Source organism: Palaemon carinicauda, chromosome 2 (genome assembly GCF_036898095.1).
Source record: "Palaemon carinicauda isolate YSFRI2023 chromosome 2, ASM3689809v2, whole genome shotgun sequence".
In the NCBI taxonomy this organism is placed as follows: domain Eukaryota; kingdom Metazoa; phylum Arthropoda; class Malacostraca; order Decapoda; family Palaemonidae; genus Palaemon; species Palaemon carinicauda.
In genome coordinates, this window is record NC_090726.1 from 97,969,966 (window position 1) to 97,992,768 (window position 22,803).

At 40.5% G+C, this 22,803-nt stretch overlaps 1 protein-coding gene across 4 annotated transcripts in view; it reads left to right on the forward strand.

Moving 5' to 3' along the window:
• Positions 1-22,803, forward strand: part of Pitslre (cyclin dependent kinase 11B pitslre) — a 769,596-nt gene that overhangs the window by 278,959 nt on the left and 467,834 nt on the right. The window lies entirely within an intron of this gene.

A 22,803-nucleotide genomic window follows, 5' to 3' on the forward strand; every position in this document is an offset into this window, starting at 1 on the left:
GAAGTCGTAACTTACAGTACCCCATCCCAGACTATTCTTTATTTGGGAATGGAGATACAGTTTCTAATTTTTCGGGCCTTTTCGTCTCCCACAAGAATGGAACAAGCTCGTGTTAAAAGTCCTTCACTTGCAAGAGAAAAACAGTTGCTCTGTAAGAGTTTGAACTAGCCTCGTGGGAACTCTTTCTTCGCTGGAGTAGTTTATCTCTCTGGGGAGACTCAACCTATGCCCTCTCCAATTTCACCTAAACCATTGGAACAAGGAGAAGGGCTTAGAGAGTATCTCTTTCCCAATCTCCAACTCAGTCTAGACATGTCTGACTTGGTGGGACAGCAACATCAGACTTCGAGAAGGTCTTTCTCTTGCGATCAAGAACCCAAACCATGTGTTCTATTCAGATGCATCGGATTTGGGTTAGGGAGCTCCACTGGACAGTCTGGAATGCTCGGGTCTTTGATCCACGGATCAGAAGGAACTCCATTTAAGGCAAGTAACATCTCTCCTTTGGCGAGATTTGTGCAAGGAAAAATGAATGTCTTAGCGGACTGCCTCAGCAGAAGAGGACAAGTCATCTCCATGGAGTGGACGTTGCATAAGACTGTGTGCGAGAAGCTATGGATGACATGGGGTCAACCCACCATAGATCTTTTTGCGACCTCTCTGACAAAGAGGCTCTCGACTTACTGTTTTCCAGTTCCAGATCCAGAGGCAGCCCACATAGACACTTTCCTGCTGGACTGGTCTCACCTGGACGTTTATGCCTTTCCACCTTTCAAGATCCTAAACAAGGTGCTGCAGAAGTTCACCTCTCACAAAGGGACCAGGTTGACATTGGTTGCTCCACTCTGGCCCACGAGAGAGTGGTTCACAGAGGTACTTCTATGGCTGGTAGACGTTCCAAGAAGTCTGCCGTTACGGATGGATCTCTTGCGACAGCCTCACGTAAAGAGATTTTATCAAAGCCTCCCCACGCTTCGTCTAACTGCCTTCAGACTATCGAAAGACTCTCTTGAGCTCGAGGGTTTTCGAAGGAGGCAGCTAGAGCGATCGCGAGGGCTAGAAGATCCTCTACCATCAGGATCTATCAGTCGAAATGGGAGGTATTTAGAGACTGGTGCAAGTCCTCCTCTATTTCCTCTTCCAAGTGCCTCTGTAGCGCAGATTGTGAATTTTCTGCCTTATCTGAGAAACGGTCGCTCCCTCTCTGCATCCACCATTAAAGGCTACAGAAGCATGTTAGCTTCTGTTTTCAGGCATAAGGGTTTGGATCTTTCTAATAACAAAGATCTCCAAGACCTGCTTAAGTCTTTCGAGACTTCCAAGGAGCGTCATATTTCGACTCCTGCTTGGAACTTGGACGTGGTCCTACAGTTCCTTATGTCAGACAGGTTTGAACCATTAAATTCAGCCTCCTTGAAGGATCTTACCCTCAAGACACTTTTTTTTTGGTGAGCTTGGCTTCGGCTAAAAGATTTAGTGAGATACATGCTTTTAGCAAGAACATCGGTTTCTCCGCTAATAAAGCAGTATGCGCTCTTCAACTTGGTTTTTTTGGCCAAGAATGAACTTCCGTCTCGTCCTTGGCCTAAAACATTTGAAATCCCCAGTCTTTCTGAGATTGTGGGGAATGAAGTTGAAAGAGTGCTATGCCCCGTTAGAGCTCTTAATTTTTGTTTATCCAGAACTAAACCGCGACGAGGTTGTTCAGAGGCTTATGGTGCTCCGTTAAAAAGCCCTCTTTGCCTATGTCTAAGAATGCGTGGTCTTATTTTATTAGACTTTTTATTCGGGAGGCACACTCTCAATTAAGTGAGAAGGATCATAATTTACTTAAAGTCAAGGCTCATGAAGTTAGAGCGATAGCAACTTCTGTAGCGTTTAAGCAAAATAGACCCATTAAAAGTATTATGGACGCGACCTTTTGGAGAGGCAAGTCGGTTTTCGCTTTATATTACTTGAAAGATGTCCAGACTCTTTATGAGGACTGCTACACACTGGGACCATTCGTAGCAGCGAGTGCAGTAGTGGGTGAAGACTCTACCACTACATTCCCTTAATCCCAATATCCTTTTAATCTACTCTTGAAATTTTTAATCTTATTTTGGGTTGTATGGGAGACTAAGAAGTCTTTCGCAATCTTTTTGATTTGGCGGGTAGTCAAAATATTGTTTCTTGAGAGCGCCCAGATTAAGGGTATTGATGAGGTCCTGTTATAGGGGTGTTTACCCTGGTTATAGCAGATCCTGGCAGTCTTTCGGCATCCTAAGAGGATCGCTGGGCTTCATGAGGATAGCGGACTAATGAGGCAGAGTAATAATCAGAGTCTGCTTCCTTACCAGGTACCTATACTTAAGTCTGTTTTTTGAATAATTGTCAAAAACTCTTGAGCATATACGCCTTTATTGTATTTATACTGGTCTCTACCCACCACCATGGGTGTGAATCAGCTATTATATATTCACCGGCTAAGTTTAATATTTAAAAATGATATTTTGATTATAAAATAAATTTTTGAATATACTTACCCGTTGAATATATAAATTAAAGGCCCTCCCTTCCTCCCCGATAGAGACCTAGGGGACTGAGAAGAACTGGAGATGTTTACAGTGAACCCTCGTTTATCGCGGTAGATAGGTTCCAGTCGCGGCCGCGATAGGTGAAAATCCGCGAAGTAGTGACACCATATTTACCTATTTATTCAACATGTATATTCAGACTTTTAAAACCTTCCCTTGTACGTAGTACTGTTAACAAACTACCCTTTAATGTACAGAACACTTAATACATGTACTACAGTACCCTAAACTAAAACAGGCACAAATATTAAAGGTGATTTTATATCATGCATTTCCTAAACATGCTAAAAAGCACGATAAAAAATGGCAACCAATGTTTTGTTTACATTTATCTCTGATCATAATGTAGAAACAAACTGGAGGTAGAGCTTTGCTTATTACCCAGACATATTTCCCATACTTTTCCCTTAGAACTACATCACATCTTCCTACTTTAGATATATAGATATATATATATATATATATATATATATATATATATATATATATATATATATATATGTGTGTGTGTGTGTGTATATATATATATATTTATATGTATACACATATACATACCTACATATATACATAAATACATGCATACATATATATATATATATATATATATATATATATATATATATATATATATATATATATATACTGTATATATATATATATATATATATATATTACTGTATATATATATATGGGTTATGGAAAAAATCCGCGAAGTGGTGAATCCGCGATGGTCGAACCGCGAAGTAGCGAGGGTTCACTGTACAAGTATATGCGGTATCTGGCCGATAGTCGGCGCTGGTGGTCACACCCGCAACCTTCACGGCGATCACTCGCGAGATTTTGGAATCTGTCGAGCCGTCGGAGACGTCAGCTGTTATATATTCACCGGGTAAGTATATTCAAAAATTTATTTTATAAACAAAATATCATTGTTGCAAAAATCACATTTCGAATAAGCGTACGAGAGAGAGAGAGAGAGATAGAGAGAGAGAGACACACACACATTCTACAAAAGAATAAAATAACATACGTAAAGCTATTATTATTATTGTTATTATTATTATTATTGTTGTTGTTGTTAATAAAATTATTATTGTTATTATTATTATCATTATTATTATTAATATTACTGTACAGTATTATTATCATTATTTATTATTATTATTATTAATACTGTACGTACGGTATGTGCGGGGTATCTTGTACTTTGAGTTGGTAACCTACGCATCATATACTGTAAGACGGGTTGTGATTGGTTCAAGCGCTGATAGATAACGAATCAGAACTCAAGTTTTGTTATCTAGCCTGTGATTGGTGTTTTGCCCGCATCTCCAGCTTCCAGCATCTAGGTTCTCGCGGGCCCGGGTCGTCCACTTTCTCTTACGGCGTATCGCTGAGTAGACGTTCTTAAGTTTGTGAAGTTTAATCTGTGCTGTGTGCGACCTTTTTAAGTTGAACTTTTTGTTAAATCCGACTGTACAATGCCTCCCAAGCGTTCTGCTTCTACTAAGGCTGGTAGTGAGCCTAAACGCCACCGAAGGATGATAACGATTGCTGAGAAGGTTACGCTTCTCGATATGTTAAAAGACGGTAGAAGTTACGCGGCCGCAGCGCGCCATTTTGGAATCAACGAATCTACTGTTCGCTATATCAAGAAGGACGAGGCGAACATTAGAAAGACGGCTGCAATCACCTTTAGCAGATCAGCGAAGCGAGTCGTTACAACGCGTAATAAAACGATCGTACGCATGGAAGGTGCTTTAGCTGTGTGGATTGCCGACTGCCGGAAGAAGAACATAGCCTTGGATACGAACACCATCCGAACAAAGGCTTTGAGCTTGTATGAGAATTTTGCTGCAAAGGAACCTCAAGACGACGACGGCAAACATGCTGTAGAAGATGATGATGCAGATGATCCTCAACCAGGGACATCCACTGATTCCCAGCCTCAGATGGATGGTTCGCGAAGTTTCAGAAACGCTTCGCCCTGAAAAGCGTTTCCCTGCATGGCGAGGCTGCTTCGGCTAACACTGCCGCTGCTGAAACTTACGTGAACCAGACATTCAAGAATATTATCGCCGAAGGTGGATACAAGCCGGAACAAGTGTTTAATATGGATGAGACCGGCTTGTTTTGGAAGAGAATGCCGTCGCGAACTTTCCTGTTCAAAGAGGAAGCCAAAGCCTCTGGCTTTAAAGCATTCAAGGATCGCGTTACCCTCGTGATGTGTGGCAATGCTGCTGGATTTTTGCTAAAGCCGGGGCTCATTTATAAGTCAAAAAATCCTCGCGCTTTGAAAGATAAAAATAAGAATCTCCTTCCCGTGTACTGGATGCATAATCAAAAAGCAGGGATTACGAAGATGCTGACCTCCAACTGGTTCCATCAGTGTTTTATCCCGCAAGTCAGCAAATACCTCTTAGAGAAGGGCTTGCCATTCAAGATCCTTCTCCTTATGGATAACGCTGGTGGACACGCAACTGACCTGTCGCATGAGGGCATTCAGGTTGAGTTCCTGCCACCCAACACCACGTCATTAATTCAACCGATGGACCAGGGGGTTATCAGGGCGTTCAAGGCCCTCTACACGAAGAATACCTTGGCGGACCTCGTTGCGTGTGTGGATGCTGCCCAAGATGATGAGGATGAAGATTTTAACTTGAAGGCGTACTGGCGGCAGTACACCATAGCCACGTGCCTGAAGAATATTCAGAAGGCACTGCAAGAGATGAAACCTGCAACCGTGAATGCGAGCTGGAAGAAGTTGTGGCCTCAGATTGTTTACGACGACGAGGGATTTACACCTGCTGAAATCCAACACTCTGCAATACTCAAATCTGTGCAGTTGGCTGCCATAATTGGAGGTGACGGGTTTGGCGACATGACGACTGAAGACGTCGACGAGTTGTTGGACTGCCATTCCCAGCCCCTAACTGACGCAGACCTCGAAGACCTGACGAAATCGGCAAGTGAAGAAGAGAGTGAAACCCATGAAGAGACCCAAGAAAATGTCGAAGAAACGGGCTTAACATTAGAACGGCTTGCCAAGGCCTGCAACCATGCGAAGGAGTTGAAAGAAATGTTGCAAGAGTGGGACGAGGATATGGTTCGGTCGATGCAATTCTGCAACAAGGTTGATGACATAATGACTCCCTACAAGATGCTCTTAGATCGAAAAAAGAAGCAGCGGCAACAACTTCCGATCACAATGTTCTTCCAGCCTCGCAAAAAAGAGCCAGTTCCTCCTGCTACTACGCCTTCGGAAGAAATTGAAGAAGTTGAAGAGGTGTCCCAGGAAAAGACACCTCCGTCTGAAGAGACGTAAAATACTACCTGGCTGCACAGTAGAACACATCATCAGCTTCATCATCATCATTTCTACTGTGCAGCAAATTCGTCGCCATCATCATTCAAGTTTTTATTGAACTTCTTTCGTGGTGAGTACAGTAACAATCTTTATTTTTTACTTTAATATTCTAACATTCTAATATTTGTGCCGGTTTTATAGTTTAGTACTGTATGCATTAAGTTAAAGGGAAGGTTTTAAAAGTCTACATGTTGTAACCTATCATATTTTTTTGTTTAAAATTTACATTTACGTACGTAAAACAATCTCTCTCTCTCTCTCTCTCTCTCTCTCTCTCTCTCTCTCTCTCTCTCTCTCTCTCTCTCTCTCTCTCTCTCGTAAATTGTTTTCCTGCTTTGCTTCGTACAGTATGTACTGTATGATTTTATATAGATACGGTAAATTATATTTGTACTTATAACATATTTTGTAAATGCTTTTACTGTAAATATCATTATTTATCACTTTCATCATGCGCGTTAAATGCCTTCTTTATTCTGAGCGTGGTTGTTTACTGAGCGTACAGTACTTTATGACGCCGTCGTTTCAGGCGGCGTCATAAAGAAAAACATTTCATTTGGAAGTCCTAAGAAAGATTAAGTAAAACATTGGTAATAAAAAAATCAACATACTGTATAATCAATATAATCGATGCAAAAACTAACCTATACATATATGTGTACACTAAATGAGTTTGTTTCTTCATTATGATCAGAGATAAACGTAAACAAAACATTGGTTGCCATTTTTTATCATGCTTTTTAGGTGTTTAGGAAACGCATGATATAAAATCGCCTTTAATATTTGTGCCTGTTTTAGTTTAGGGTGCTGCTGTAGTACATGCATTAAGTGTTCTGTACATTAAAGGGTGGTTTGTTAACAGTACTACGTACAAGGGAAGGTTTTAAAAGTCCGAATATACATGTTAAATAAATAGGTAAATATGATGTCACTACTTCGCGGATTTTCAGCTATCGCGGCCGGGTCTGGAACCTATCTACCGCGATAAACGAGGGTTCACTGTATCGTATTTCACCAGCCACTTCTTTCCAGTTGGCTTGTTGGTCCAAGCCACTCGATTCGGTTCTATAAATGTTTTACTGTCCCATACTTCTTGTTGATCCCCATGCCAGGTACTTTTGGCCTCAAGTATTATCACGCACCTTGAGTTCTTTTCAACCATATTTGATCCGTCTATTGTAATTATTTACTTTCCTTGATTGGATAATCTTTGAATGCTGTAATTTATCCCTTCATTCAAGTAATCTTCTTAATCCTTTTTGCATTTATGTGTTTATGATTATTTAAGAGAACACACTCACTCTCTCTCTCTCTCTCTCTCTCTCTCTCTCTCTCTCTCTCTCTCTCTCTCTCTCTCTCTCTCTCTCTCTCTCTCTCTCTCGTGAAGCCGCTTGCATTACAGTGAACCCTCGCTACTTCGCGGTTCGACCATCGCGGATTCACCACTTCGCGGATTTTTTCCATAACCCATATATACAGTAATATATATATATATATATATATATGTATGCATGTATTTATGTATATATGTAGGTATGTATATGTGTATACATATAAATATATATATATATATATATACACATACACACACACACACACACACATATATATATATATATATATATATATATATATATATATATATATATATATATATATATATATATATATATACATACATATATATTTATATATATATATATATATATATATATATATATATATATATATATATATATATATATATATATATCTAAAGTAGGAAGATGTGATGTAGTTCTAAGGGAAAAGTATGGGAAATATGTCTGGGTAATAAGCAAAGCTATACCTCCAGTTTGTTTCTTCATTATGATCAGAGATAAATGTAAACAAAACATTGGTTGCCATTTTTTATCGTGCTTTTTAGCGTGTTTAGGAAATGCATGATATAAAATCACCTTTAATATTTGTGCCTGTTTTAGTTTAGGGTACTGTAGTATATGCATTAAGTGTTCTGTACATTAAAGGGTAGTTTGTTAACAGAACTACGTACAAGGGAAGGTTTTGAAAGTCTGAATATACATGTTGAATAAATAGGTAAATATGGTGTCACTACTTCGCGGATTTTCACCTATCGCGGCCGCGACTGGAACCTATCTACCGCGATAAACGAGGGTTCACTGTACTGCTAAGACAAAGTGTAGATATGAGCGAGATATGTGTTAAACATAAATTAGCATATATAACCCCTATTTTCAAAAGTGGATCAAGACTAGAGGCAAGCAATTATAGACCTGTTAGTCTAACATCACATATTATGAAAGTGTATGAAAGGGTGGTAAAAAAGAAAATAATGAATCATTTGATTAAAAATAATTTATTTTATATAGGTCAACACGGTTTTGTGCCCGGAAAAAGTACACAAAACCAACTGATAGCACACTATGAAAACATATGTAAAAATATGATGAATGAAAAAGACACAGCTGTGGTCTATCTAGATTTTGCAAAAGCGTTTGACGAGGTGGACCATAATATATTGGAGAAAAAAAGGAGAAAACATGTTATTGTGGGAAAGATAGGAAAATGGATAAAAGAATTTCTACAAAACACAAAACAGATAGTGGTTGCAAATGACGAGAAATCAGATGAAGCTCAGGTAATATCTGGCGTGCCAAATGGTACGGTATTAGTTGCACTGCTGTTTGTTATTATGATCTCAGACATAGACTGTAATGTTAAAGACTCTGTAGTGAGAAGTTTTGCCGATGACACAAGAATAAGTAGAGAAATTACTTGTGATGAAGATAGGAACTCATTACATAGAGATCTAAACAAAATATATGAATGGGCGGAGATGAATAGGATGGTATTTAACTCCGATAAATTTGAATCAATAAATTATGGAAACAGAGAAGGAATGGTAAATGCGTACAGGGGGACCAAATAACGAGACAGTCACAAACAAGGAAGCAATTAAAGACCTTGGTGTAATGTTAAACAGGAATATGTTATGCAACAACCAAATAGCAACACTGTTGGCAAAGTGTAAAGCAAAAATGGGCATGCTATTCAGACACTTTGAAACAAGAAAAGCTGAACACATGATTATGCCGTACAAAACTTATGTATGTAGTACACTCGAGTACTGTAATGTGATATGGTACCCACACTACCAAAAGGATATTGCACAAATAGAGAGTGTACAAAGGTCCTTTACTGCTAGAATAGAAGAAGTTAAGGACCTTGACTACTGGGAAAGCTTGCTATTTTTAAAATTGTACAGTCTAGAAAAGAGAAGAGAACACTACATGATAATACAAGCATGGAAGCAAATCGAAGGAATTACTGAAAACATCATGGAGCTAAAAATATCAGAAAGAGCAAGCCGAGGTAGATTAATAGTGCCCAAATTTATACCAGGAAAACAAAGGAAGGCGCACAGGTTAATACACTACGCATGAGTGAGCGTACATGTGTTTAAGTATAAGCTCGATAAACACCAAAGATGCATCCCAGACCATTGAAGACTGGAAGATGCAAAATACACCGGAAGATGCATTAGCAACACTCTGGTGGATATAAGAGGTGCCTCACACTGAGGGACCTGGGGGAACCCAAACATAGAATAAGGCAATAAGGTATGGCTCTCTCCCTTCTTTTTTTTTTTTTGCGCACGCGAGAGAGAGAGAGAGAGAGAGAGAGAGAGAGAGAGAGAGAGAGAGAGAGAGAGAGAGAGAGAGAGAGAGAGAGAAAGAGAGAGAGAGAGTGTGTGTGTGTGTGAGTATGTCTTGATGGGCAAGAGGGCTCTCAAATTTGGGGAAACTGGTTCCTCAGTTCATATATAAATTTCTCTCTCTCATCTTTTTCTTACTCTGAATATTACTTCGACCTCCTAATTTTATAAACTTTCTTTTGTGTTACTATCTAAACTCTGAGTAAAATTTCACTGTTGAAAGATAGGAACATACAGTACTCCGCAAAGTAAAAACTCTAATATGCATCTCAGGAACATCTCCGCAAAGTAAAAACTCTAATATGCATCTCCATACTGAGGCCATTCTAACCTATGGCGCTGGGTCTTGGACGTTAACATCAAAGACTAGAAGCCAGCTCTAGGCAGCATGAATGAAGGTACTGCGATTGATAAAAGGTGTCACAAGACTAGATAAACGTCTAAGTGAAGACATCAAGAGGGAATTGTGAGTAGAGGGAATCTTGGACTTTATTGAGAGAGGACAACTACAGTGGTTTGGAAACGTCAAAAGAATATAAGAAGAACGATATCCATGGAAATTTTTGGAATGGAGACCCCAAGGCAGAAGACCAGTTGGTAGGCCGAAGATGAGGTGGATGGAAAATATTGAGAGAGGAGTGAGAAGGAGAGGTTTGAATTTCCAAGAGATTGAAGAAGAGACGATGTATGAGGATCGTCAGCAGTGGAGACAGGCTTGAAAAGCCTACCTGGCACCTGGTGAGAAAGGTAAGAATATATATATATATATATATATATATATATATATATATATATATATATATATATATATATATATATATATATATATATATATATATATATATATATGTATGTATGTATGTATGTATGTATGTATGTATGTATGTATGTATGTTTTTTTTAATGGCGTGGATGTTTCTACATCCGTTATTGCCACTGGTGTGGATGTTTATACATCCGTTATTGCCGCCTGCTTCGATGAATGAAAGGAGGTATCACGGTTTGTGAGGTATTTGCATTCAAAGCTATATGTGAGAGTATTGGATGATCTCGCCCATCCCGAAGATGGTTGGAACCTTTTTGGCGGGGCTATTCTCAAGGGTTGGGTCTTTGGAATCCAGGGGATCCAATGCTTGGGTAGGACTCTCGGCTTCTGGCCAGAAGCCCATCATTACAGATATGGGGAGGATGATTCCATAATTTCTTTGTCTCAGTTCTAACAGGCGGGTTCAGCCTACACCTGTGCCCCTATATCTTTTTTGGTGCTATCCTTCTGGTAGGGTATGAAGTAAACCATCTGGGAAGTATACTCTCATTATGTCGGTAGTGGAGAATGCAAATTTCCTATCTGACATATGGGCCCTCAATATTTTGAGCAGGTAAACCTAACCAATCAACCAACCTATCTCGACCCCTGCTTTATGGATTTTTCACATAACGAACCCCTATCCCCTGGATACATTGACTCTCCCCCGGCTTTGTTGATGACCTACGCTAATTCAATTAAGGAAAATTCTGTTGAAGACCTTGTAACTAAAAAAAGACCGCTCTACTAATGTTAAAAAAATCTAGTAATTTGGGTAACACAAGGAAACTGTGAATCCTTCATGTTGCCCAATTTCCATTTGAGACAAACTATGATATATATAGAGCATTTGAGAGCTATGGATTGATAAAGGAAATAAGAATGAGACTCGTAGATGTTTTGATAGTCATGAAGAAACGTATGATGCTATTTGTAATATTAGTAATATCAAAATTAACAACTTGAACATCATGGGAGCTATTTATGAGAAGGTCCTAAAGGAATTGGATATATACAAACTTGCTGATTGGTTTGAAAAAAGACGTAAATGTACCCATGCCTTCACAGAAAAAGTCAAAACCACCATTGTGGCTTGTAGCTGAACCTAAAGGGGTAATAGGGAATTATTTTAGAATATGTAAATTGATTCATAAAAAAAGTAGGAACCATTGCACATGGTGATATCTCTCATTATGTGAAAAATAGTTATCTCATCCATGCCAAATCCTTGATGCAGTCTGCTCTATTATCTAACTTACAGACAAGCAGAGATGAAATTACACTAGAAATCAAACCTCATCTAAATCTTAGTTATGTAAGGGAAGTAGTCTTTAATAAAGACCTCTGATTTTACAGAGGAGGAAATACTGTCCATGTGTCCATTAAATGTATGAAAGTGCATAAGGTTCCTGGAACATTGATGATTATACAGTACTTACTTTTCAGGATGCTGATGTACCTTTCCATATTGCTATTGAAAATGAAAGGATTAAAATTTGTCCTCTCCAGCAGAAGCCCTTGCAATGTTTTAATTGTTTTAGATTTGGACACCCATCTAAAGTTTGCAAAAATGAAAAAAAAAAAATGTGTTAATTTCACCAAATCTTATCATGGAGACTACATTTGAGGTCAGGTGTTTAAATTGCAGCTTGAATCATAAATCAACTGATAGGAGATACAAACTATATAAGTTGGAAAAAGCTTCCCACAACAAATTCAGTTTAGAACACATAAGTGTGGGACATGCAAAAAAAAAAAAAAAAAAAAAAAAAAAAACCTGAATAAATCAACTAGCTATGCAAAGGCCTTAAAATCAAAAGGAAATTTACCACAGGAGACATCAAACCCACGCAACACTGCTAGTAATTATAAGAAAAGAAATATATCATCAAATAATAAAGTGCTGTATGACAAGGTAAGCATATTGCCTTCTGAGGCTCTGTCACAGTACTGTATATTAAAACTTGGGCATTGGCCATTTATGTACAGCCTTCGTTCCTCATTACCAACAATAGAACAATAGTACTAACCTCTCTCATGCCATGTCCTTGCCTGATTTGATGGAGATTCCACATGAAACCATGTTACCAGGTGCATCTGTAATGGGGAAGATGCAAAAACCTGATAGCTTACCACCTATTAATCTGAAAAGAGAGATACCTTTATCTCTCTCGCCCCCTTCCATAAGAAATATTAAAGTTATGATGTCAAATAAAGGGATTTTGACGAAGGAAAAATCTATTTCTGGGCGAGAGACCTGTGCCGCCCAGTGAAATACTCCTAGAGCACTATTTCTAAGGAATATAACTGCTATATATTACCAGAGAAAAAAAGCATAGGAATGCCAGGTTGAACCCAGCTCGCTCACCTATATAAGGTGTCGGTATAAAATACTGCGGCGTGATAATTCACAACCAGAGGTCTCGCACTATTTAGATATCTCCTCTTCAAAATCCCCGCCACAGCGAGGTGCCGATCAACACTACTACCACTAACCCAACCCACGCCAGTGACGTCACTCCTCATAGCACCCAAGGTTTGGGGCCCATGTTGGGAGGGAAGTCAAGGGAGGGTTCACTGGGCGGCACAGGTCTCTCGCCCAGAAATAGATTTTTCCTTCGTCAAAATCCCTTTTCTGGGCTCCGACCTGTGCCGCCCAGTGAAATAGTACCAGAGAAATGGTCCCAAATCTTGGAACAATACCTGAGGAAGTAAAATAAAATCCAAAATAACAGGTAAGAGGATAGCAAGACATAGTTGATTAAGGTTCACTATGTTCAGGAGGAATCACATTCCCTGCTGCCACTGTAGCAAATATAAGGCTTCCAGAGGTTTTAAGCAGTGGCGTTTAAATACTGTTGGAGACTTCCGGCCTGTATATTTAGTAAGTCCAGTGAAGTTCATAGTAATTAACTGAGGTAGCTACAGCTCATATATCATGGACGTGAGGGAGTGATGTGGGAATGATTCTAGGTAGCCCGTTAATGAAATGCAGAATCTTCTGTCTGAGTCCTTTCAGGATGATGGTTCTTCACCTTCTCTAATGGGTAAGGGCCCCGAGGACTGAACGGGAGATATGTTTAAGTAGGCTTCCAGAGTGTTTACTGGACATAAAGATGGGTCCTGCGGAAGTGGGACAATCTTCCAGGGGAACCGTCTGTCCTGGGGGTCCTCATTTTCGCTAAAAATCTTTTGTCAGGGGAAAGGAGTACTTCCCCTGACGAGAGAAATTCAATATGACCTGGATCTCTAGACAAGGCTGAAAGTTCTGATATTCTGGCGCCAGAAGTCAGGTTCATTAAGAACAAGGATTTCCTAACCAATGGAATATAATGGCAAGTCTCGTTAAGAGTGTCTGAAGCCAACTTAAGTACGTCATTCAGAAACCAGGAAACTGAGCTAGGGTGAGTTGATGGTTTCAATCTGGCGCAGGTTCTCGGGATGGATGAGAAGTATGAATCTGTAAGGGCAATATTAAAGCCAATTGTAAAACCTTCAAGGCTGACTTAATTTGTGGTAATAGTACAAGTCGCTAAGTCTGATTCAAATAAAATTCTGAAGAAGGTTACTGTCAGATTCATAGTCATCGTCTCAACCTTTGAGTCCCTTAAAAACTGGCAAGTTTCATAACAGCCGAATCATACTGTCGAAGGGTGGATCCCCTCTTATCTGATTCTAAAAATAATGTATTTGAGGATCAATATCTGCACCTCTTGAGCTGCAAATTTCATAAAGTCCAGAAAGGTAGGGCATTCTGAATTTGAGGAAGCTAACACACAGCGAGTTGTACTGCTTGTGTTAGTATTGGATTGGGGATCTGTCGAGGTGGAGACCCAGTTCCACCAGAAGGGGAAACCCGTTGTGCTTGGGCCAGATGGGGGCTACTAGAGCAACTTGGCCTTTGAAAGTCCTGAGCTTGTCTAACACTTTCATCGACAGATTTATTGGTGGGAATAGGTAAATTCTCTCCCAAGTGTTCCAGACTAATGATATTGCGTCTGTGGCGTAAGCCCGAGGATCCGGGCTGGGAGCTACGTAGCACTCTAGTTTGTAGTTGGACTTTGTTGCAAACAGATCTATCTGGAGATCCGGAACCTGAGAAAGAATCCAACTGAAGGACATTGGGTCTAGTGACCACTCCGACTCCAGCGGAGTTGTCCTCGAAAGTGCGTCCGCCACTATCTATCTAGAAGAAACCTGATATGTTGGTTTTTGGCTGGAGCCGGTTGCTTAAGGTCAAAAATACCGCCATGGCCTCTAAAACATTGATATGAAGTTGGCGGAATATTGTCGACCATAGTCCCAGGACTTTCTTGTACTGAGAGTATCCCCCCCCCCCCCCCCCCGCCTGTTAGGGAGGCGTCTGTGTAAATGACGAGCTTGGGGGTGGATATTGTAAGGAAACGGATTTGCCAGATTTTGACCTTTGTCCATGGTTGAAGTCTTTTCTTCAGAATTGGTTGGAGTCGAGCCCTTTGTCTCGATATTACTCGTTTTCCTGGAGCACCATACTCGGCTTATATCTTTCAGTCTGGCCTTCAGTAGTATATCTGTTACTGAGGCAAACTGGAGGGCACCCAGGATTCTCTCTTGATTTCTTCTGGAAGACAATTTGTCTTTGAGAAAACGTATTGTGTTTTGCTATATCGTTCCTCTTGGCTGTTGGGAGACAGAGTGTGGGAGCATAGAACCCATTGAATCCTAACCATTGAAACTTGTCCTCGGGACCAAACGAGATTTCTCGAAGTTGATTTGGAACCAAAACTGTTGTAAGAGATTATCACTCTGTAGTTGCTGTGAGGCAGTTTGCCTAGTTGAAGCCTAGAAACGGACGAAAATGCCTTGCTTTCGGAACATGATAGCAAACGTCTGCAAGATCCATAGAGGAGGTGACGGCCCCACAGAGAAGCAAGGTCCGCACCTGAGAGATGGTCAGCATGTGAAACTTGTCGCATTAAATGTAAGAATTCAGAAGCGACAGGTCTAGGATTACTCTTCGCTATTCTGAGTCTTTCTTTGGCCCGCTGAACAAGTGATCCTGAAATTACAAACGATTTACTTTCTTTATTGCTTCCTTTTGCAATAAATCGTTTTCATATAAGACTAGCTCTTCCGTTGGATGTTGATGAAAACTGGTTGGTGGAGGGGGCCTTTCTATCCAACTCCACCCCAGACCTTTGGAAATTATACTGAAAGCCCAAATGTTGAACGTTCAACGGTTCCGGAAGATGTAAAGTCCTACCCCTACCTGAGAACTCCCAATGATTTGCTGCGGATTTACCTCCTCGGCCTCGAGAGTAGCTGTTGCGAAAAGTTCCTCTCGAGCTAGCGCCTCTGGGGCGCTGGTAACCCTGGAAAGCACCCTGAGTTTCAAAGGTGGGCCTAAGGGCTGGGGAAGTAGCATAGGAGGTACAGTAGTTGCTACCTGGGACTGAGGAACCAGCACGTATTGCTGTTGGGGTTGACCCTTCGAAGTGAAAGGTTGACTCCCTTGTGCCACCGGGATGGTTTGAACCACCTGTTGGGACCGCCGGTTTGGAAGGAATGGAAAGATCTCAGACTCTTTCTACCTCGAGATTGGTTGCTGGCCGGTTCGAACTTGTGCTTGGGGACTAAGCCCATCGAACCTTGAGGCTCTGATTGACCCTAGCAGCTCCAGACTGGGGCTTTAATGAGCTTGTTAGGCTCATGTGTGATAGTGGCCTCAGACAAGACATGCCTACAGCAACGACGTCTGGCCGCAAAGAAGTCGTAGGAATCAGACAGTAAGGTTTGAAGTAATGACTTCGTCAAGACCTTAAAAGGTGGTTCTTCTTCATACATTAAAGAGGTCTTTTCTGCCATTGTAGCCGAGTTGATAGGTCTACTCAGGCGCATACAGGCTTCGAGCTCGAGGCATATCAGGGATTCCGGAAGCCTGGATAGCCACTCACTGAACTGAATGGGAGCACAGTCAGCGCTTAATTTACCCGATGTGAAGGTCGCCGGGGCGTTAGTCCAGCAATCGTGATCCCCCAGGGACAGGAGGGAGGTCGGATGCGTTTCCTTCAGCTGCGGTAACGGCTTGTCCTCGTTTATTGCCTGCTGAGCAAGGTCCGATATCTTAGTGACACACGGAGTAGGGGTTTACTCCTCCACTAGAAACATCGTGTACGGGCTCTTGTGAGGTGTTAACGTAGTGTTAACACACTCCCACTCGTTTAAGGGCCGGACCCAGGTGGACTGAGCCTGCCCCTTTGGGTACATTTTGGTTTCTTTGGGGACCTTGTCAAACCTTACGAGTGTCTCCTCGGTAAGGCATGCGAAACCAGAGAGAGGGAACTGTAGACCCGGCGGGTAGAATTCAAAATCTTCTACAGTCCGGGTGCCAAACCCTTCGATGGTTAACATACCATCTTTGAAGGGAGAGCGCAAGGCCCCCTTCCACGGATTGCTTTCGACGAATTCCGGGAGCTTAGAGGCATCCGGGATGATATATTGTGCTGTTGAGGTAGCCCATAACAAATGAGACCCTGTATGAGGCTATCTGGTTTAGCACTCTCTCTTCCCCCTAATGGGCAATAATTCCATTCAATTGTCAAGTTCACAGAGGCACCAGGAATCTTCCATCCTATAATTCGTGGTGACTCGGTATGTGACACGAGGTTTGAGCCAGTGAGCTACAGAGGTCCGTAAATTATATATATATGTATATATATGGATAAATATCAGCACAACATCGTGTTCAAATAGAAATAAATTTCTACCTCATCCCTGGGATCGGTCGCTGGCCTCTTCTAATGAAAAGTCAGGTTGAAACTAACCATGCCACGAGAGGCCATGCATCAATCTTGAAAGGGCTGCCGGATCGAAGGGAGCCTCCGGGGTCGTAGGTTTCAGGCCGGGCTTCGCTCTCGACCCAAGAGAAGTCTTAACTGGTTTGGTGATTTGGAAGACCTGTGAGTCTTTGGTAGGGCTGGCAGGTAGCTTTAACTTTAGGGACAACGGGACGTGGCCCGACATCAGCCACGTGCTTCCTTGAAAACCCTAAAAGGAAGAGACACAGGGTCTCTTTGCCCTGACACTCCAGGCAAACCCGCCAACCCAGATCTAAAGAGTCGCCAAGGTAGAAGTCATGGAAAGAGGGTATATCTTTACTAATGAACAAGGTAACTCCGTTGGGAATGTAAAATAAATAGATCGAGAATAAATGTTTAAATCGATCAATCACAAAGGAAATAAAATGAAAATCCCAAAATAATATATCCGAAGTTATAATTATAGATAGTAACGACAGGGGCACCTACAGTGTCCCATAGTAGGGTAGTAACCCAAAAAGATCCGGGTGTTCCGAATTCTTAAAATAGACCGGTATGAAACCGGGACAAAAGGCTATGAACAAAATTTCGGACCGGTATAATAACCGGGGAGAAAACTTTTCATAAATTAACTGACATTGTCAAAATAATTCCATAAAAGGTGAAGATTATCAATGAAATAATATTGTCATAGCGCGAAATATACTATCCCGTCGGTACTGGGGAAGTATAGAATAACATAAAGATACATAAGTATCCCATAGCAGGTCAGTAACCTAAAGAGATCCGGATGCTCCGAATTCTTGAATTAGACCAATATGAAATCGGGACAAAAGACTATGAACAAAATTTCAGATCGGTACAGTAACCGGGGAAAAACTTATCATAAATTAACTGACTTTGTTAAAACAATTCCATAATAAGTTAAGATTATCAATGAAAAAATATTGTCATAGCGAGAAATATACTATCCCGTTGCTACTTGGGAAGTATAGAATAAAATAAAGATACGTGAGTGTCCCATAATAGGTTAGTAACCTAAAAGGATCCGGGTGTTCCGGGTAAAACAGAGGTTACACTGCCCAATCTCGCTAAAACTCATGGATAAAGTACTTAACTTCGATGGGGTATCATGGGAATCGGCCATCGATTATAAAATAATGATAAATCCAAGGGTAAACACGAGAAAAAACATGTTGGACTTAATAACAACAAGTGCTATAAAGGAGTGACGTCACTGGCGTGGGTTGGGTTAGTGGTAGTAGTGTTGATCGGCACCTCGCTGTGGCGGGGATTTTGAAGAGGAGATATCTAAATAGTGCGAGACCTCTGGTTGTGAATTATCACGCCCCAGTATTTTATACCGACACCTTATATAGGTGAGCGAGCTGGGTTCAACCTGGCATTCCTATGCTTTTTTTCTCTGGTAATATATAGCAGTTATATTCCTAAGAAATAGTGCTCTAGGAGTATTTCACTGGGCGGCACAGGTCGGAGCCCAGAAAATATGTTTTGTCTGTTGATGTTTCTAATCAGCTGGAAGACAATTAAAATGAATCAGAAATTCAAGTTGAGGTCCATCATCCCCTCAACAATTAGATCAGAATGACAAAAAGAAAAGCACAAGTGCAAAACCCATTCTATCAACACCCTCTTTAATAATACCACCGGGAAATAGTGTTAGATCGATAACTGCTAATAGAAAGACTTCATCCAAGGGGTCTACCAAAATATAAATCATAGTTTTTTCCTCCATTTTGTAATGGAATTGTTAGGGTTTAAGGGCCAAATATGAAGAACTTAAGCTCCTCATTCATGAGCATTCCCCCATAATAATATGTCTCCAGGAGAGCAAACTTGATGATAATACTCCTTTGCCTTGCAAATATGTTAGTTATAGGGCACCATATGATCACCGAGTAGGGAGCCTTAGAGGAAATCTCATATACGTTCGTCGAGATGTTCCCCAAATATCTTTGTCTATTCATACACCTCTGCAGGCAGTGGTTGTACAGATTGATATAAGGAGAAAATATACAATCTTCTCACTGTACTTGCCTCCAAATGATAACATTTCTTATAACTTGGTAGAGGTGATTCAACAACTCCCTCAACTTTTTCTTTTACTTGTAGGTGTGAATGGTAGACATCCTTTGTGGGGGGGATGTTTTAGCATAACGAGGGGCAATATCATATCATCAATTATGGAAAATGAGGATGTCGGACTCCTTAATACAGGAGAGCCCACACACTTTAATGGCCAAACAGGTACCGTGTCATGTATTGACCTCTCAATTGTAAGCTCTAATTGCCTTCTCGATTTCAGTTGGAGGACATTGGATGATTTGTATACTAGTGATCATGCACCAATCATTATAAACACCAATAATTGTCCACCTTTACAGAGATCGCTACGATGGAATCTTGACAAGACGGACTGGGATAGATTTCATGAGCTAAACAGAATTGAAGGGGTTGCAGGACAGTTTGAATGTACTGTATTGATGAGGCCATAGACTTACTGAATGTAACTCTCCATACAGCAGGAGTCAAATCAGTTCCCAAAACAACAGGGTTATTCAAACAACAACCAGTCCCCTGGTGGTCTTCAGAACTAACTGCCCTGCACAGAGCTACAAGAAAGCCTTTAACTTGATTGCGCAGATGTTGTACTGAGGAGAATTTAATTATATACAAGAAGTGTAGAGAACAGTTCTGTTGTGCCATGAAAGAAGCTAGGTGCCAGTCATGGGTGTCTTTTCTTTCCTCCATTAACAGTAGAACATGACCCTCTTATGTGTGGAGGAAAGTAAAAAAGATCAGCAAATTCAACCCCAATCCACCACCAGTGTTGAAGGTGAATGGTCATTATGTGACTGGAGCAACTGAGATTAGCAATGTCTTGGCTGGTCATTTCTCAAATGTATCATGCAAATGGGTAGCAGCCCCTGGTCACCAGTATAGGAACATTGAAGAAAAGAAAATTTAAAATTATGCAACAGGAAGGGAGGAGTCAAACAATTCTCCTTTTACTGAAAGAGAATTTGATTCTGCACTTTTTACTAGTAATGGTACAGCCCCTGGACCCGATGGAATTCCATATGCAATGATTAAACATATACCTATTAATACCAAGTTATTTATTTTAAGCATTATTAACAGAATTTTGCATGATCATAGTTATCCAAGTGTTTGGAAACTGGTCATTATTTTAGCTTTTTAAAACCTGGTAAGGATAAGTTTTTAACAGCAAACTATCGACCAGTTGTATTGACATCTGGCTTATGTAAGATCATGGAGAAGATGGTCAATGCAAGACTGATGTGGTACCTGGAAAAGAAAGGTATTTCATTACCTATCCTGTGTGGATTTAGGAAAACGCATTCAACGACAGATGTGTTGATACGACTTGAATCCTCTATTTGTGAAGCCTTTTGCTTCCAAACAGCACCATGTAAGTGTTTTTTCACCTTGAAAAGGCATATGATACTGCATAGAGATATGGTATACCTAAACCCATTCATAATTTTTTATTACAAGTAGAGCTACCATAGTTCATTCAATCATTTATTTCACTTAGATTTTTTCAAGTGAGAGTGGGGGAATCTCTATCAGAGAAGAAATGTCAGGAATAAGGAGTTCCCTGGGTAATGTGCTAAGTGTAATGTTATTTTCACTAGCTAGTAATGGGATACCCTCTATCATTCCCCATGATATTCTGTCAACGCTATTTGTATATGATCTTTCCATATCATTTGCTGGAGCTAGAATGACAATGGATGAGAGAAAACTGCAACTCTCAATTGACAAAATTATTCAGTGGGCTGATATGAATGGGTTTAAGATCTCAAAAAGCAAAACTGTAATTGTCCATTTCTGTTGTATTTGGGGATTACATCCAGACCCGGATACATACAGTACACCAAAGGACTACTGATTCCATGTGTAAATGAAGCTAAATTTTTAAGTTTGATATTTGATTGTAGGCTTACATGGGTTCCTCACTGAAAGGCATTAAAAGTTAAATGTGTTGAGGCTCTGAATCTTTTAAAAGTATTGTCCCATACATCATGGTGGGCAGTTAAATGTCTTGAGGCTCTGAATCTTTTAAAAGTATTGTCCCATACATCATGGTGGGCAGTTAAATGTCTTGAGGCTCTGAATCTTTTAAAAGTATTGTCCCATACATCATGGTGGGCAGTTAAATGTCTTGAGGCTCTGAATCTTTTAAAAGTATTGTCCCATACATCATATTGGGCAGTTAAATGTCTTGAGGCTCTGAATCTTTTAAAAGTATTGTCCCATACATCATGGTGGGCAGACCGCAAAACTATTTTTAAATTATAAAAGTCTTTAATTTTTTAAAAAGTAAGTTATGGCTGTGAAATGTACTCCTCAGTCACCCTAAGCTGAATAAAAATTTTAGATTCTATACACCAGACTAGTATCAGATTGGCAACGTGAGCATTAGAACTTGGCCCTTTCCAAGCCTCCTTGTTGACGCTGGAGAATTACCCTTTGACCTGTACCGAGAGTCTTCTATTATAGTAATACCTCACAACACGAAATTAATTGGTTCCGTAATGGCTTTCATATGATTTTTTCATCTTGTGAATCGCCTTTTATATGTAAATAGGATAATTCGTTCCAGATCCTACAAAAACACCACATTAAATGATTATAAAAAGGATACACACCATTAAACAGTACTAAATGTATGACAAGTACTGTACGTATTTGGATCATTCAATGATAAATTAACGGTTGGTAACCTGTAAAAGAAATGTATAATTAGAGCAGACAGTAAAGATACAGTATCAAAAATGTGAAACCTTACCTTTGGAGTGAGGTCATGTACAGGAGCAAAGTGCAGGGCGGTAGAGGAGGATGACAAAAGGCGGAAAACGTTAACAAGTGGCAGAAAACGTAAACACTTAACAAAAGATTTATAAATGACAGAAAATATTAATACAGTGGAACCTCTACATACAATTGTTCCAACACCCGAAGTAAAATTCGATCAAATTCTCGCTCAGTGGACTGGGCTGAGAGAGGTATCCGAGCTTCCTGATTGGCTGAGACGCTCGGATACCTCTCTCAGCCCAGTCCACTGAGCGAGAGAGGAGACTGCCTGACTTTACGGCTGGTTCGGCGCGCGTCTTGACCAACCAGGATTCAGAATTCCTTCCTACCTCTCAACCTGGGAGGCAGAGCCAAGCTCGTCGTACATCTGACACCCGAGCCTATAACCTCCGATCGACCAATCAAAATTTGAGGCCCCTCTCTACGAACCAGAGCCGGGATATATAAGGACCCAGATCCAGCCAGAGCCTCACTTCTCGCCTGAAGACGAAGCAAGCAGATCCGAAACGCGTCGCACTCCACTCCTGACTTAACCTGTTGTAATTTTCGAGTATTACTTGTACTTGTATTAATTACATCCAGCCTTAACCTGGTTTGTATCTTTCACCCACCTGATGACCTTCGCTACCTTGCTAGCTGAATGTAGCAACCCTGAAAAGAGAATTGTCCGCAGAATCGAG